Consider the following 15,112-nt stretch of genomic DNA (forward strand, 5'->3'; position numbering starts at 1 on the left):
ATTCAACTGCCCTATATTGTAACTGTATTTCATTTGCTTCAAGTCAGAGACCTTGTTAGACTGTGTCTGTGTCCCAAATTACATCCTATTCCATATAAAATGCACTACATTTGACCAGGGCCTGTAGGTCAAAAGTAGTGCACTATATTATAGGGACTCGTGTGCCGTTTGGGATGCAACCTTTAAGTGGTATAGATATGGCTCTCTGGAGTCTCATTGCATAATACGTTGATGGATGCAGCCACACTAAAATAGCACTGAATGCTATACTTGACTGTTTATCTAAAGGGACATGCCATCAGGGCACAGTCAGAAACGAGGGGCATGACATTATTATCAACACCGTAGTATAATGTTATCATGTCGGCACGGAAGCAGACAAACTTCCTGCTGTCTGTCAGAGCTAATCTGTCACACTTCAGGAAATGTCCCAAAGAGCATGCTTCCCTCTCTATTCTGTCTTACAGACAATATGAGCTCCACAAGTATTGGGACAGTGACACATTTTTTGTTGTTTTGGCTCTGTACTCCAGCACTTTGGATTTGAAATGATACAATGACTAGGAAGTTAAAGTGCAGACTGTCAGCTTTAATTTTAGGGTATTTTTATCCATATCGGGTGAACAATTTAGAAATGACATCACTTTTTGTACATAGTCCCCCCATTATAGCGGACCAAAAGTACTGGGACAAATTCACTTATGTATATTAAAGTAGTCAAAGTTTCGTATTTGGTCCGATATTCATAGCATGCAATGGTTACATCAAGCTTGTGACTCCACAAACTTGTTGGGTGCATTTACTGTTTGTTTTGGTTGTGTTTAATATTATTTTGTGCCCAATAGCAATTAATGGTAAACAATGTTTTGTCATTTTAGAGTCACTTTTATTGTAAATAAGAATAGAATGTTTCTAAAAACGTCTACATTTATGTGGATACTACATGATAATGGAAAGTCCTGAATGAGTCCTGAATAATGATGAGTGAAAAAGTTAGACACAATACAATACGCCCAAGACATGCTGACCTCTCACCATTACAATAACAGAGGAGTTTAACATTTTGGGGGGGTATGATATTTACAGTTGAAGTCAGAAGTTTACATACACTTAGGTTGGAGTCATTAAAACTTGTTTTTCAACCACTCCACAAATTTCTTGTTAACAAACTATAGTTTGGCAAGTCGGTTAGGACATCTACTTTGTACATGATACAAGTCATTTTTCCAACAATTGTTTACAGACAGATTATTTCACTTACAATTCATTGTATCACAATTCCAGTGTGTCAGAAGTTTACATACAGTAAGTTGACTGTGCCTTTAAACAGCTTGGAAAATTCCAGAGAATGATGTCATGGCTTTATAAGCTTCTGATAGGCTAATTGACATCATTTGAGTCAATTGGAGGTGTACCTGTGGATGTATTTCAAGGCCTACCTTCAAACTCAGTGCCTCTTTGCTTGACATCATGGGAAAATATAAAAAAATCTGCCAAAACATCAGAAAAGAATTGGTCTGGTTCATCCTTGGGACCAATTTCCAAACGCCTGAAGGTACCACGTTCAATTGTACAAACAATAGTTACGCAAGTATAAACACCATGGGACCACACAGCCATCATACCGCTCGGGAAGGAGACGCGTTCTATCTACTAGAGATGAACGTACTTTGGTGCGAAAAGTGCAAATCAATCTCAGAACAACAGCAAAGGACCTTGTCAAGATGATGGAGGAAACAGGTACAAAAGTATCTATATCCACAGTGAAACGAGTCCTATATCGACGTAACCTGAAAGTCCGCTCAGCAAGGAAGAAGCCACTGTCTCAAAACCCCCATAAAAAAGCCGGACTACGGTTTGCAACTGCACATTGGGACAAAGATCGTACTTTTTGGAGAAATGTCCTCTGGTCTGATGAAAAAAGAATAGAACTGTTTGGCCATAATGACCATCATTATTTTGTGGGGGTGCTTTGCTGCAGGAGGGACTTGTGCACTTCACTAAATAGATGACATCATGAGGCAGAAAAATTATGTTGATATATTGATGCAACATCTCAAGACATTAGTCAGGAATTTAAAGCTTTGTCGCAAATGGGTCTTCCAAAAGGACATTGACCCAAAGCATACTTCCAATGTTGTGGCAAAATGGCTTAAGGACAACAAAGTCATGGTATTGGAGTGGCCATCACAAAGCCATGACCTCAGTCCCATAGAACATTTGTGGGCAAAACTGAAAAAGCGTGTGCGAGCAAGGAGGCCTACAAACCTGACTCAGTTATACCAGCTCTGTCAGGAAGAATGGGCCAAAATCCACCCAACTTATTGTGGGAAGCTTGTGGAAGGCTACCCAAAACGTTTGACTCAAGTTAAACAATTTAAAGGCAATGCTACCAAATACTAGACAGTAGCCGGCGCCGACAGAGATGGCCGCCTCGCTTCGCGTTCCTAGGAAACTATGCATTTTTTTTTTTTACGTGTTATTTCTTACATTGGTACCCCAGGTAATCTTAGGTTTTATTACATACAGTCGGGAGGAACTACTGGATATAAGAGCAACGTCAACTCACCATCATTACGACCAGGAATACGACTTTCCCGAAGCGGATCCTCTGTTTTGCCCACCACCCAGGACAATGGATCGGATCCCAGCCGGCGAACCAAAACAACGTCGCCGTAAAAGGGGCAGACGAAGCGGTCTTCTGGTCAGGCTCCGGAGACGGGCACATCGCGCACCGCTCCCGAGCATACAACTCGCCAATATTCAGTCTCTTGACAACAAGGTTGATGAAATCCGAGCAAGGGTAGCATTCCAGAGAGACATAAGAGACTGTAACGTTCTTTGCTTTACGGAAACATGGCTCACTCGAGACACGCTATCGGAGTCGGTACAGCCAGCTGGTTTCTTCACGCATCGCGCTGACAGAAACAAGCATCTTTCTGGTAAAAAGAGGGGCGGGGGGGTATGCCTTACAATAACGAGACGTGGTGTGATCATAACAACATACAGGAACTCAAGTCCTTCTGTTCACCTGACTTAGAATTCCTCACAATAAAATGTCGACCGCATTATCTACTAAGAGAATTCTCTTCGATTATAATCACAGCCACATATTCCCCCCCAAGCAGACACATCGACGGCCCTGAACGAACTTTATTTGACTCTATGTAAACTGGAAACCACATATCCTGAGGCTGCATTCATTGTAGCTGGGGATTTTAACAAGGCTAATCTGAAAACAAGACTCCCTAAATTCTATCAGGATATCGATTGTGCTACCAGGGCTGGTAAAACCCTAGATCATTGTTATTCTAACTTCCGTGATGCATTTAAGGCCCTCCCCCGCCCTCCTTTTGGAAAAGCTGACCCCGACTCCATTTTGTTGCTCCCAGCCTATAGACAGAGACTAAAACAGGAAGCTCCCGCGCTCAGGTCTGTTCAACGCTGGTCCGACCAATCTGATTCCACGCTTCAAGATTGCTTCGATCACGTGGATTGGGATATGTTCCGCACTGCATCAAACAACAACATTGACAAATACGCAGATTCGGTGAGCGAGTTTATTAGCAAGTGCATCGGCGATGTCGTACCCACAGCAACTATACCAGATACCGTGGATTGATGGCAGCATTCGTGCGAAACTGAAAGCGCAAACCACTGCTTTTCACCAGGGCAAGGTGACCGGAAACATGATACAAATAGTGTAGCTATTCCCTCCGCAAGGCAATCAAACAAGCTAAGCGTCAGTATAGAGACAAAGTAGAGTCGCAAATCAACGGCTCAGACACAAGAGGTATGTGGCAGGGTCTACAGTCAATCACGGATTACAAAAAGAAAACCAGCCCCGTCGCGGACCAGGATGTCTTGCTCCCAGACAGACTAAACAACTTCTTTGCTCGCTTTGAGGACAATACAGTGCCACTGACACGGCCCGCAACCAAAACCTGTGGACTCTCCTTCATTGCAGCCGACGTGAGTAAAACATTTAAACGTGTTAACCCTCGCAAGGCTGCAGGCCCAGACGGCATCCCCAGCCGCGTCCTCAGAGCATGCGCAGACCAGCTGGCTGGTGTGTTTACGGACATATTCAATCAATCCTTATCCCAGTCTGCTGTTACCACATTCTTCAAGAGGGCCACCATTGTTCCTGTTCCCAAGAAAGCTAAGGTAACTGAGCTAAACGACTACTTCCCCGTAGCACTCACTTGCTTTGAGAGACTAGTCAAGGACCATATCACTTCCACCCTACCTGACACCCTAGACCCACTCCAATTTGCTTACCGCCCCAATAGGTCCACAGACGATGCAATCGCATCCACACTGCACACTGCCCTAACCCATCTGGACAAGAGGAATACCTATGTGAGAATGCTGTTCATCGACTACAGCTCAGCATTTAACACCATAGTACCCTCCAAACTTGCCATCAAGCTCGAGATCCTGGGTCTCGACCCCGCCCTGTGCAACTGGGTACTGGACTTCCTGACGGGCCGCACCCAGGTGGTGAGGGTAGGTAACAACATCTCCACCCCGCTGATCCTCAACGCTGGGGCCCCACAATGGTGCGTTCTGAGCCCTCTCCTGTACTCTCTGTTCACCCACGACTGCGTGGCCATGCACGCCTGCAACTCAATCATCAAGTTTGCAGACGACACTACAGTGGTAGGCTTGATTACCAACAATGACGAGACGGCCTACAGGGAAGAGGTGAGGGCCCTCGGAGTGTGGTGTCAGGAAAATAACCTCACACTCAACGTCAACAAAACAAAGGAGATGATCGTGGACTTCAGGAAACAGCAGAGGGAGCACCTCCCTATCCACATTGACGGGACAGTAGTGGAGAGGGTAGTACGTTTTAAGTTCCTCGGCGTGCACATCACGGACAAACTGAATTGGTCCACCCACACAGACAGCGTGGTGAAGAAGGCGCAGCCAATATATCACGGCTAAGGGCTGTATCCAGGGACTCCGAGTTGCATCGTGCTTAAGAATATCCCTTAGCCGTGGTATATTGGCAATATACCACACCCCCTCGTGCCTTATTGCTTAATTATACAAGTGTTTGTGACTGAGTTGTGTGTGCCCATGTATGTGTGTGTCTCACTATCTTTTATATGCATTGTACTGTATATTTTGATAAACATGCTCTGCCATAGCCATATAAACAGTGAGCTGCAAAAGTGTGTATGTGTGTGTGTGTGTGTGTGTGTGTGTGTCTAGTTGGTGATGGTCTTGATGGTAGTTGGTGATAGTGTTGATGGTGTTTGGGGATGGTGTTGATGTTGAGGAGTGACGGATTCCATCCTAGCTGGAGGGGTGCTCTCATCTTATCTATGAACATAGACAGGGCTCTAACTCCTCTCGCTCCACAATGAGATCCAGGTCAGGCAGCAGGCTGTTAGCCAGCCTGCCAGCTTAGTGGAGTCTGTCACCAGCACAGTCAGTGTAGTCAGCTCAGCTATCCCCATTGAGACCGTGTCTGTGCCTTGATCTAGGTTGGACAAAACTGAACATGGCGGTGTTCGCCTTAGCAATCTCACTAGAATAAAGACCTCCTCCATTCCTGTCATTATTGAAAGAGATTGTGATACCTCACATCTCAAAATAGGGCTACTTAATGTTAGATCCCTCACCTCCAAGGCAGTTAAAGTCAATGAACTAATCACTGATCATAATCTTGATGTGATTGGCCTGACTGAAACATGGCTTAAGCCTGATGAATTTACTGTGTTAAATTAGGCCTTTCCTCCTGGTTACGCTAGTGACCATATTCCCCGCGCATCCCGCAATGGCGGAGATTTTGATGACATTCACGATAGTAAATTTCTATTTACCAAAAAAGATTACTGCGTTTTCGTAATTTTAGCTTCTAGTGATGAAATCTATGCAGCCTATTCAGTCACTTTTAATAGCTACTGTTTACAGGCCTCCTGGGCCATATACAGCGTTCCTCTTCCTCAAATTTTGAGTGACTTTAATATTCACATGGAAAAGTCCATAGACCCACTCCAAAAGGCTTTCGAAGCCATCATCGACTCAGTGGGTTTTGTCCAACATGTCTCCGGACCTACTCACTGCCACAGTCATACTCTGGACCTAGTTTTGTCCCGTGGAATAAATATTGTGGATCTTAATATTTTTCCTCATAATCCTGGACTATCGGACCACCATTTTATTATGTTTGCAATCGCAACAAATAATCTGCTCAGACCCCAACCAAGGACCATCAAAAGCTGTGCTATAAATTATTTGACAACCCAAAGATTCCTAGATGCCCTTCCAGACTCCCTCCACCTACCCAAGGGCGTCAGAGTACAAAAATCGTTTAGCCACCTAACTGAGGAACTAAATTTAACCTTGCGTAATACCCTAGATGCAGTTGCACCCCTAAAAACAAAAAAACATTTGTCATAAAAAACTAGCTCTCTGGTATTCAGAAAATCAGACCAAGGCGCTGTCCTCGTGCTCCTAGACCTTAGTGCTGCTTTGATACCATCGATCACCACATTCTTTTGGAGAGATTGGAAACCCAAATTGGTCTACACGGACAAGTTCTGGCCTGGATTAGATCTTATCTGTCGAAAAGATATCAGTTGTCTTTGTGGATGGTTTGTCCTCTGACAAATCACATTTTGGTGTTCCTCAAGGTTCCGTTTTAGGACCACTATTGCTTTCACTAAATATTTTACCTCCTGGTGCTAAAATTCTGAAACATAATGTTAACTTTCACTGCTATGCAGACGATACACAGCTGTACATTTCGATGAAACATGGGGAAGTCCCAAAATTGCCCTCCCTGGAAGCCAGTGTTTCAGACATAAGGAAGTGGATGGCGGCAAATATTTTACTTTTAAACTCGGACAAAACAGAAATGCTAGTTCTAGGTCCCAAGAAACAAAGAGATCTTCTGTTGGATCTGACAATTCATCTTGATGGTTGTACAGTCGTCTGAAATAAAACTGTGAAGGACCTCGGCGTTACGCTGGACCCTGATCTCTCTTTTGACGAACATATTAAGACTGTTTCAAGGACACCTTTTTTAAATCTACGTAACATTACAAAAATCTGAAACCTTCTGTCCAAAAATGATGCAAAAAAATGTACCCATGCTTTTGTCACTTCTAGATTAGACTACTGCAATGCTCTACTTTCCGGCTTCCCAGGACAGCACAAAAAAAACTTCAGTTAGTGCTAAACATGGCTGCTAGAATCTTGACTAGAACCAAAAAGTGTGATCATATTACTCCAGTGCTAGCCTCTCTACACTGGCTTCTCTGTTGTCTCTGCCTGTCCGGTTCCCCTCTCTCCACTGTGATTCTCTGCCTCTAACCCTATTACATGGGCTGAGTCACTGGCTTACTGGTGCTCTTCCATGCCGTCCCTAGGAGGGGTGCATCACTTGAGTGGGTTGAGTCACTAACGTGATCTTCCTGCCCGGGTTGGCGCCCCCCTTGGGTTCGTGCCGTGGGGGAGATCTTTGTGGGCTATACTCGGCCTTGTCTCAGGGTAGTACGTTGGTGGTTTGAAGATATCCCTCTAGTGGTGAAGGGGCTGTTGCACCCTCTACAACCACTGTGATTATTATTATTTGACCCTGTTGATTATCTATGAACGTTTAAACGTCTTAGCCATGTACTGTTATAATCTCCACCCAGCACAGCCAGAAGAGGACTGGCCACCCCTCAGAGCCTGGTTCCTCTCAAGGTTTCTTCCTAGGTTCCTGCCTTTTTGGGAAGTTTTTCCTAGCCACCGTGCTTCTACATCTGCATTGCTTTCTGTTTGGGGTTTTAGGCTGGGTTTCTGTATAGCACTTTGTGACATCGGCTGATGTAAAAAGGGCTTAATAAATACATTTGATTTGATGGTGGTTGGGGATGGTGATGTTGATGGTACTGGTGATGGTGTTTATGGCAGTTGGTGGTGATGGTGGTTGATGATGGTGTTGATGGTAGTTGGTGATGATGGTTGATGATGGTATTGATGGTAGTTGGTGATGGTATTGATGGTGGTGTTGTTGATGGTAGTTGGTGATGGTGTTGATGGTTGTTGATGATGGTGTTGATGTTACTGGTGATGGTATTGATGGTCGTTGGTGATGGTGGTTGGTGATGGTGTTGATGGTAGTGGTGATGGTGTTGATGGTAGTGGTGATGGTGTTGATAGGTATTGGTGATGGTGTTGATGGTGGTTTGTGATGGTGTTGTGGATGGTGGTTGTGGATGGTGGTTGGTGATGGTGTGTGTGTGCACCAGCTAAAGGCACAGACATGCAGTAAACTGCACAGTAAAGACACACCCACCATCCCCAACCACTATCACCACTACCATCAACACCATCACCAACCACGGACCACCATCACCAACCACCATCAACCATCATCACCAACTACCATCAACACCATCATCAACCACCATCATCTACCATCACCAACCACCATCACCAACCACCATCAACACCATCATAAACCACCATCACCAACCACCATCACCAACTACCATCACCAACTACCATTGACACCATCACCAACCACCAACAGCACCATCACCAAACACCATCACCAACCACCATCACCAACTACCATCACCAACCACCATCACCAACCACCATCACCAACCACCATCACCAACCACCATCGACACCATCACCAACCACCAACACCATCATCACCAACCACCATCACCAACCACCATCACCAACCACCATCAACACCATCACCAACCACCATCACCAACTACCATCAATACCATCACCAACCACCATCACCAATACACATCATCACCATCACCATCACAAACCACCATCAACACCATCACCAACTACCATCAACACCATCATCAACCACCATCACAACCATCACCAACTACACAGACACACACACAAGCACACACAGACAAACCATCAGCCCCAACACCATCACCAACTACCATCGACACCATCATCAACCACCAACAACACCATCACCAACCACCATCACCAATCACCATCACAAACCACCATCACCAACTACCATCGACACCATCACCAACCACCAACACCATCATCACCAACCACCATCACCAACCACCATCACCAACCACCATCACCAACTACCATCAACACCATCATCAACCACCATCACCAATAAACATCATCACCATCACCAACCACCAACACCATCATCACCAACCACCATCACCAACCACCATCAACACCATCACCAACCACCATCACCAACTACCATCAACACCATCATCAACCACCATCAATACCATCACCAATAAACATCATCACCATCACCATCACAAACCACCATCAACACCATCACCAACTACCATCAACACCATCATCAACCACCATCAATACCATCACCAATAAACATCATCACCATCACCATCACCAATCACCAACCACCATCACAAACCACCATCAACACCATCACCAACTACCATCAAAACCATCAACAACTACACACACACACACACAAGCACACACAGACAAACCATCATCCCCATCACCATCACCACCACCATCAGTCACCATCAACAAATCACAGGTCAACTCTATGTACTGTAAATGGACATGTGACTAGACAAATGGACACATGGACATGTGACATATCAAAGGGCAAATTATATCACATGTTTTCCCTACATGATCTGTTAGAAACATTTGGGAAGACAATGACCAACTCAGAGGAGAAGAGGCGGTCTGAGGCAAAAGGCAAAAAAAAAATATATATTTTAAGGAAAACGGCCTGTATGGTGCAAATACAGCAAATACTGTCCATTATTGATTAAGCCAAGTAAACCTAATGATCAGTAAACCTATTGATCAGTAAACCTATTGATCAGTAAATCTAATGATCAGTAAACCTATTGATCAGTAAACCTATTGATCAGTAAACCTAATGATCAGTAAACCTATTGATCAGTAAACCTAATGATCAGTAAACCTATTGATCAGTAAACCTATTGATCAATAAATATATGTCCTCTGAGGTCTCACTTGCTAATCAAACTTTCCTTTTGTAGATGACAGCTTTGTCTTGTGTATCTAATCCCTGTGAATATGACATGGTCTGCTGGGTCCAGTCTGGTTCCAGTCTGGCACGGGAGCGCCTCAGACATACAGAATGGCACAGTGCTGCAGTACTGTAGACAGCTATAGCCTTGCTGCTCCCCCCCCCCCCCCCCCCAGCACAATTTTTTTTTCAACGGTGCCTCTTCATAAGCAAGCCATCAAAGCCACTGCGCACGGAGACACAGTCCAAAGACAAAGTTAACAGTAATCATAGTATGTAGGATACATAACAATCTGTACTCGACACTTTCAGACATTTATATGTCACTTTCATGGCACATATTCAAATCTCATATGTTAGTATTATATGTGGGTTACATTACTGTTGTCATGTCCGTCTGACCAATCCACACCATGAAACAAACTACCCACAGAATCGGATTAGGAAACCTGTACATAACTGAACCAAAATGCTTGTTACAGATACACTATCATAAAACTAGCATAGCAAGGAAATCCAACTAGTTCGTAAACATACAATTTATTTAGTGATTTACCGTCAAAACTACTTCCAAACCTAATCCAAGCCAAGTGTAAATTTGTCCAAAACAATAGATTATGACCTGAAACCTGCACCTGCCTGATCTGGCACAGAACGAGAGAGATGATCAGAGGGAGTTAGAAAAGAGTTACGTAACAGGGGAATGAGTTCAATTAAAGGTATTCTTACCTTCTACGTGTGTTCTGGGAAATATCTCTCCCTCTTGTTGTTTGTAATCCAATGGAAAAACACAGCCCTGTGAAAGCTGATATTCTTTCCTGCTGCTCTCTCCTCTCAGTAACTCATTCACCAGGTAGAGAAAGTCTGTGCCCTCTTTCTCTCACTCACTCTCTCTCGCTCTTCTTTCACAATGGCACTACATAGTCAGCCTGAGCCACGGAGTTCTATATACAGCCACTAAGAAAGAACAAGCCAGTCTTCCCCTCCCCCTTCACCCTCTCCCTCTCTCTCCACCCCACCCCCTTCACTCTCTCTCTCTCTCTCTCTCTCTCTCTCTCTCTCTCTCTCTCTCTCTCTCTCTCTCTCTCTCTCTCTCTCTCTCTCTCTCTCTCTCTCTCTCTCTCTCTCTCTCTCTCTCTCTCTCTCTCTCTCTCTCTCTGCCCTATCACCCTGTCTCCTCCTTAGTATATATCAATTAAATTGGCTTTATTGGCATGGGAATCATGTTTACTTTGCCAAACCAAGTGGAATAGATAATAAACACAAGTGAAATGAACAGTAAACATTACCCTCACAAATGTTTCAAAAGAATAGAGACTCAAAACAACATAATTGTGTAGTAAAACCATGAAAGTAGTGTGCCAAAGCTGAGATATAGAGTTTAGACGGTGTTCGAATGTAAACCCAATATAAGTGTTGTGATACACTGAATTTATTTCAAAACAGAATGGAAGTACTCTGAAACACCCAAAGTGTTTCTTCAATCTAAATCATTGTGTTTTTAAGAGTGTTGTGAAAACACTTGTTGGTGTTTCAATGCATGTAAAAGGTAACATCCAAACACAAAATGTTTTGGCAATCTGTGTCTCATATAATCAAATGTTTTTACATTTCAAATGGTTTACAGCATAAATACTGATTGATTCTGAATATTGATAGAATTTGTCAATATTTTGATTAACATTTTAAAGAAGACACTAGGAATTAAATAGTTTCCTAGGGTAGACTTTGGCACTAATTATAGTCTACAGTTACCAGGAAACTGTGAGAATATAAATAACGTTACAATCAAAATGCTTAGGGGTATGTAAGTTATAGCAGAGGGAACAGGTATAAAGTGAGCCCTCACCAGTGGTATACATGTGAGAAGGTGGATGTGCACTCAGTTCTCCTCCTCAAAACACTGCTTTAGCCCACTCAGCCAGTCTTCCTGGAGTAAACTGTCCTCCTGGAGTAAACAGTCTTCCTGGAGTAAACAGTCCTCCTGGAGTAAACAGTCTTCCTGGAGTAAACAGTCCTCCTGGAGTAAACAGTCCTCCTGGAGTAAACAGTCTTCCTGGAGTAAACTGTCCTCCTGGAGTAAACAGTCTTCCTGGAGTAAACAGTCCTCCTGGAGTAAACAGTCTTCCTGGAGTAAACAGTCCTCCTGGAGTAAACAGTCCTCCTGGAGTAAACAGTCCTCCTGGAGTAAACAGTCCTCTTGGAGTAAACAGTCCTCCTGGAGTAAACAGTCCTCCTGGAGTAAACAGTCCTCCTGGAGTAAACAGTCTTCCTGGAGTAAACAGTCCTCCTGGAGTAAACAGTCTTCCTGGAGTAAACAGTCCTCTTGGAGTAAACAGTCCTCCTGGAGTAAACAGTCCTCCAGCTGTTACATTGATCACATGGTGACCAATTCAGACTTGAGCTAAGTAGACTAAACAGTAACTCAATTAAAAAATTGACCACTTTAAATCAACGTATTTAACTCAAGTGTGAATAGAGCCAAGGATAAGTTTTTTTGTGAAATTCCACCTTTATTTGTTCATACCTTCATATCAGAAAACAAATGTTTAGATTAGAAGCAAAATATGAACTTGAAACATTCTGATTCTGTAGTGTTCAGCATTCCCCCAGTCTGAGGCATGGAGGTGGAGGGAGGGCCTTCGTGGGCTGGTGTGCCCTCTAGCAAATCTACTGTCAAGTATAAAAACATGCAAGTTTGCAGGCACCTCCCCAGTATTCGGGTCTTTCACGAACTCAGAGAGGTGAGAGCACGCCAATTTCTCAGATGATACTCAAAACAAATCAAGAAAGTATGCATCAATGAAAACGCATGTACACAATTTTATCACATTTAAGAAGGAAACAGAAGAGGAATTCACTCAATAAGAACATTTGTTTTGTGTAGCATTTTGGCCACTAATGCGAATAGTCCAAGTAAAACAGCCATTTTGATTAATTGATCAGTTTTCTTGATGCTACATGTAGCTGGTAATTGACACATAATTGTTTGCAACTTTCACACTTGTTTGTGCAAATTAAGGCCTGCTTTTCAATTAATACTGCTGGCTTGTTTGCCTACTAGCTTCATGAGTTCTATCTACTGTTTGATGTGTAGCCCACATGCTATATGCTACACTACAGCGCATTCGGAAACTATTCAGACCCCTTGACTTTTTCCATATTTTGCTACGTTACAGCCTTATTCTAAAATGGATTAAATAAAAAAATCCTTATCTATCTACACACAATATCCCATAATGACAAAGCGAAAGCAGGTTTTTAGAAATGTTTGCAAATGTATAAAACACTTAAATCAGAAATATCTTATTTACATAAGTATTCAGACCCTTTGCTATGACACTCAAAATTGAGCTCAGGTGCATCCTGTTTCCATTGATCATCCCTGAGATGTTTCTACAACTTAATTGTAGTCCAGCTGTGGTAAATTCAACTGATTGGACATGACTTGGAAAGGCACACACCTGTCTATATAAGGTCCCACAGTTGACAATGCATGGTCAAAGGATTTGTCCGTAGAGCTCCGAGACAGGATTGTGTTGAGGCACAGATCTGGGGAAGGGTACCAAATTATTTCTGCAGCATTGAAGGTCCCAAAGAACACAGTGGCCTCCATCATTCTTAAATGGAAGAAGTTTGTAACCACCAAGACTCTTCCTATAGCTGGCTACCCGGGGGAGAAGGGCCTTTGTCAGGGAGGTGACCGAGAACCCGATGGTCACTCTGACAAAGCTCTAGAGTTCCTCTGTGGAGATGAGAGAACCTTCCAGAAGGACAACCATCTCTGCTGCACTCCACCAATCAGGCCTTTATGGTGGAGTGGCCAGATGGAAGCCACTCTGTGAAAAGGCACATGACAGCCCGCTTGGAGTTTGCAAAAGGCACCTAAAGACTCTCAGACCATGAGAAACAAGATTCTCTGGTCTGATGAAACCAAGATTGAACTCTTTGGCCTGAATGCCAAGCGTCACATCTGGAGGAATCCTGGCACCATCCCTACGGTGAAGCACGGTGGTGGCAGCCTCAGGCAGTGGGGATTTCTTTTTTTTACAGAAAGATATGTGATGAAACCCTGCTCCAGAGAGCTCAGGACCTCAGACTGGGGCGAAGGTTAACCTACCAACAGGACAATGACCCTAAGCACACAGCCAAGACAACGCAGGAGTGGCCTCGGGCAAGTCTCTGAATGTCCTTCAGTGGCCCAGCCAGAGCCCGGACGTGAACCCGATCGAACATCTCTGGAGAGACCTGAAAATAGCTGTGCAGCAACGCTCCCCATCTAACCTGACAGAGCTTGAGAGGATCTGCAGAGAAGAATGGGAGAAACTCCCCAAATACAGGTGTGCCAAGCTTGTAGCGTCATACCCAAGAAGACTCAAGACTGTAATCACTGCCAAAGGTGATTCAACAAAGTACTGAGTAAAGGGTCTGAATACTTATGTAAATGTTTTTTTTTATTATATATATTTTTTTTTTACATTTCTAAAAACCAGTTTTTGCTTTGTCATTGTGGGGTATTGTATGTAGATTGATTAGGAAATTAAGAAAACATTTTAACCAATTTTTGAAAAAGACTAACCTAACAAAGGGAAAAGTGAAGGGGTCTGAATACTTCCCGAACGAAGAGCAGGGAATAAACAATAAGAGGAGAGACTCCGATTTACAGTATTTGGAAACTCCAGAATAAGGGATCTAATTCTGCACTAGAAAGGACTCAAAACACCATCATAGTGTTTTAAAACTTTTAAGGCTGCTAGTCTCTGGCAAGGTGTTGAACATCTTGATTATGTGGTGTTACAACACACCATGTCATGTTTCAGAACACCTCTGTGTGAGTGTTTAAGAACACCTCTGTGTGAGTGTTTAAGAACATCTCCATGTGAATGTTTCAGAACATCTTAAATCTGTCCTAACACCCTCACAACCATGTGTTTCAATACACCAACAGAGTCAAGGTTTCGTCTCCTTTAAGTTGGTGGCAGCTCAGTTGCCACTAGTTTTAGTGTCACAAAGCATTTCATTTTTTCCAGTGTGTCTATGTACAGCGTTGTAGCAACGTGCAAATAGTTGAAGTATGAAAGGGAAAATAAATACACAGATAAATATAGTTTG

The 15,112-nt window shown here is 43.5% G+C and overlaps 1 protein-coding gene across 3 annotated transcripts in view; it reads right to left on the reverse strand.

Moving 5' to 3' along the window:
• Nucleotides 1–10,936, reverse strand: part of tinagl1 (tubulointerstitial nephritis antigen-like 1) — an 80,180-nt gene extending 69,244 nt beyond the window's left edge. For 2 of the 3 annotated variants that reach the window (XM_071368693.1, XM_071368692.1), the window contains exon 1: nt 10,730–10,936. The gene's annotated coding sequence lies outside the window, so the exon portion shown is untranslated. Of the gene's footprint in view, nt 1–10,556; nt 10,665–10,729 lie in introns of those variants that run through there. The other variant, XM_071368694.1, reaches the window with a different exon arrangement.
• Nucleotides 10,937–15,112: the final 4,176 nt, after the last annotated feature.

The sequence above is a fragment of the Salvelinus alpinus genome, chromosome 26 (assembly GCF_045679555.1).
Source record: "Salvelinus alpinus chromosome 26, SLU_Salpinus.1, whole genome shotgun sequence".
Lineage (NCBI taxonomy): Eukaryota > Metazoa > Chordata > Actinopteri > Salmoniformes > Salmonidae > Salvelinus > Salvelinus alpinus.